Here is a 4,110-nt window from a genome sequence, read left to right as displayed (position 1 = left end):
TGTCAAATTGGAACAGTGGCAAACAGGTAATGATTGTAGGTTTTGATCATTTATATGTTCCATTTTTCTTTTTACCCCAAAATGTTGTTGATCAATTGTTTTTTAAAAAAAAGGGAAAATAAAGCAAAACATTTTAAAAATAATCAACAAAATTGAATTTTTGTGCTATTTATATAGATTAAACAAAATTTTTTAAATAATGAGCTAATTATATATAAATACTCAATTACGTGTCTATATATATTTAAATTTTAAATAATTGTAGTTATATAAATTTTATATCCAAAAAAATTGAGATTAATTAAAAAATATAAAATATTAAATTATAGTTAATCAAAATTGGTCTAATTAACAGAAAAATACACATTTTTAAAATTAAATTAATAAATTTATAAATTTTGGAACTAATTTTCATTTCAAACACTTTTAAAAAAATTCCTTTTTAATGGATATTATTAATGAAATAATTATCACTGATTTATCTTATCATAAGTATAAGAGTGTTATTATTAAAAGTAACTGATTAACTAAAATAGTTTTAAGAAGCATTTAATGAGGAATAACTTTAAAAATAAGTTTTATGATCTTACATTCCTGAAATAAGTCAATCCAGTTTATTTATACAATGAAAAATAATATTTTTGATTAGATCTCACCAATCTTTATCTATAAAACTGGTCAATCCAGTTCATATCTACAATGAAAAATAATATTTTTGACATAAAAAAATAATATTTTTCATTAATTGAATCAAGTTGGAGATCTGTCCCATAAAATTGACATATGACATTCTCATAAGAGTTTTTATATATAACTTTAGTTATTACTATAAGTGAACTTTTGTTCAAAAAAGCAGTACTATAAGTGAACTCGGCGCAGTCGAGTTGGAAAAATTAAGACAAACAAGGGTCTATTCGTAATTTCCATGAGATGAAAGGTTAATGATAATAAAATAGGTTGGTTAGATTATATGACCATATTTTTGAATCAAACCAGTTTGGCTATTGTTTAAGTTGTCCATCCGGATGATTGAGTTCAAGCTATCATAAAAATCAACGTTGATTTTAAAACTCGTGTTTAGATATGAATCTTTTAATACACGATCGATGTATTATCCTCAATGTAACATCTCATCAACCGAGCTCAAGTTCAAAGGTTTTTGTGCGAATGAACACGAGAGAATATTAATCTTATACACCATTTGGTGCAATAGATCAATCATTTATTGATTAATTGCACATCTTTATTTAATCAAACGTTTGACTCAAATTCTATAAAAGATTAGTGTTATAAATCATTTGTATCATCCATATATATCAATTTTTCATCCTCACATCATGCAACAATCATCATTATATCTCACGAATCAAACGGTAATAACATTATAATCGAGAAAAACAATAACCATACCGTAAGTTAGTATATTTTGTCATTAGCTCCATAAATTGTCAAAGGTCGATCTTCATATAATAAATTTCATTTTTTTTACTTTTAACTTTTTTTTCCCTCTTTTGGAGTGTTGACATCATCATATTAATGAAAACATATTGAAAATGTAAAAAAAAAATACCAACATGCTGGATTAAAATTAAACTTTTAACAGTTTAAAAGACCAAAAACAATTTTGTATTATTCCTTATTATTATAACTATATATCTATGTTGGATCTCGGTTTTCTCGTACCCAAAACGCACCGGAATTTTAAAATTTTTATTTTATTTCGACAATAAAAATATATTTGTTTGAGCACTCGTATGGTTTTATAAATTAAACATACATAGGATGTTTAAAACTTTTACCTTTGGTGAACAATTTTCACTCGACTCCAACTAATCCGGTATAGGCGGATATAGCTCTTGATGAATTTCCCACGAAATTTCTTCAAGAACTCCTTTCTTTATTCTTCTAATCAGGTCCACGACTAGAAGATTTGTTCCTCTTCCAACTAGCACTAGAATATTTGGAAGAAGTTTTTACATTGAGATTATTAATTTGAGAGGCGGCTCAACATCTTTTCCAAGAGAGAATGGCCGAAAATTGAGAGGAGATGGGAGATGAATTTTCGAAAACTTGGTGTCTAGTGGAGGCTAGGGTTTTTCGAAAAATTGTGAATGAATTGTGTTTAACCCTAAGCCTAATACACATATATATAAGCTTAGGGTCCATTAATTAAATTAAACACTTAATGGACTTAATCAATTAATTATTCTAGTCCAACTAGTTTAATTAATTAATTAATATTTTAAAGTCCAATTAAGAATTTAATAATATGTATGTTGGTCTTGTACTCCTACAAGTCCATTATACATATACTCATTACATTTAACTTGATATGGGCACCTCAATTCTTGAGGTGTCCTACCCAGGTTTACATTATAACATATGAGTATTTATGTTTTTTTTTTTCAGAGTAACTAATCATGTGTTTATATTTGTGTAGATCTTATCTAATAATGTAAATTTAAACGCTATAATTATCATGAACATAGTATTTTTAATGTGCCTCTATGTCATACTCAAACGATTACTAAAACGATTAGTGTTTTAAGTTGAAACTGAGTGTTAACACAGTGAAGAATATGAAAACCAAGGAATGTATAAAAGTGAAATTAATTTAGGAAAAGATTGAATTGATGCACATATGTATGTGATAATTAAGCATATAAGTATGTATGTGGTAAGAGAAATTACAAACAAAATTGATTGTGAAGATTACATGCAATAAAGTTGTACGTGCTTGCGTACAATAAATGTAAGGGCTGAAAGCTTTGAGTTCATATCTAAAGTACCATTATTATATCTTTAAATTGTTGAACATCTTCAATTTTTCCTCGAAGGACAACAAAATGTAGGTACCATATCATATTTTGTAAAGTAACATAAGCACATCATAATTCACATAAAATTTACATAATTTTTTCCAAAAGTAGAAACCCAAAAAGTACAAAATGGGCTGTTTTGCATTCATCATTGTAAGTATAGTTGAACCTTTGTGGATAACTGTTGATTCAAGCCTGCGGAAAAAATCCAAATACCATAAAAAATAAGCTGACGTGTAATATATGCTGAGTCGCCAAATGTAGGAGTTTAAGCAATTGTAAAAAGAATCAATGAGAACATCCAATTATATTACCTCAATTGATTGCAATGCAAACAGCTAACCCAAAAAAAAAAAAAACAATTCAGAACATTTACCTTTTTCGCTCGAATCATTAAGCAGAAATTACTACTTGCATATTTATATATGAATGGCAAGACTTTTGGATCTAATATACAAGCTACTAAATATTATTGATCACATTTGAAAATCAAATGTTGGTTGTTTTGGCATCCTAGTAATTTTGTGGGAAAATAGCGAAAGCCATTCTTTGTTAGTAGGTAAACATACGTAATCTAAAATTGGACAAATTATAGTAATGGGTTTAATTTATTCGTCTTGCTCCCAAATATAGAGTTTGAATGAGGCAAAGTAAATGATTCGGCGCACTGAATGCATTCTAACATGAGCACTTCTGATTTGTTTAACTACTTTAAATCAACTTTGTCTAACCTACAAGAGAAGGGATCAGGTAGCTACTAAAAAAAATATTTTGGTTAGATCTTTTTACCTGGAATGAAATAGCCACCGCTGAACAACTTCTTGTAGATCAACAATAGTTCAAAGTATAGGTTCATTCAAAGACACATCCATATGAAATAAAATATTCCTATTTTTTAAAGTATCGTATTAATATGACATAGCCTACAACATTAAACAAATTTACTATTTTCATCCTAGTGCATTTACCTTTCCTAAAGTGTACATAAAATATTTAAGAATCGATGCAAGCAGTGGGTTATGAGTTTTTTTAGTTTATCGACAACCGAGCCAGTATACCTAGCTTAAATATCCATAATATCTCCAGGTGATATTATCAAACATCAGTTGAGCTTATAAGGCCTTATGTCAGTTAAGGTTTAAAAAAAAGATGATTTAGTCAGCTAAAACCAAGCGAAGACATGTTATTTCTACTATAATATTATGAGATGTTGTGTTTGTCCTAAGGTAAGTAGCAGTTACATTTTATATATACAAGCCCTTTTTTTATTCATTCCAGTCTATATGTTTCA

Source organism: Primulina huaijiensis, chromosome 10 (genome assembly GCF_012295235.1).
Source record: "Primulina huaijiensis isolate GDHJ02 chromosome 10, ASM1229523v2, whole genome shotgun sequence".
NCBI lineage: Eukaryota > Viridiplantae > Streptophyta > Magnoliopsida > Lamiales > Gesneriaceae > Primulina > Primulina huaijiensis.
The sequence above is the reverse complement of the archived record's forward strand: the minus strand, read 5'-3'. Positions refer to the sequence as shown.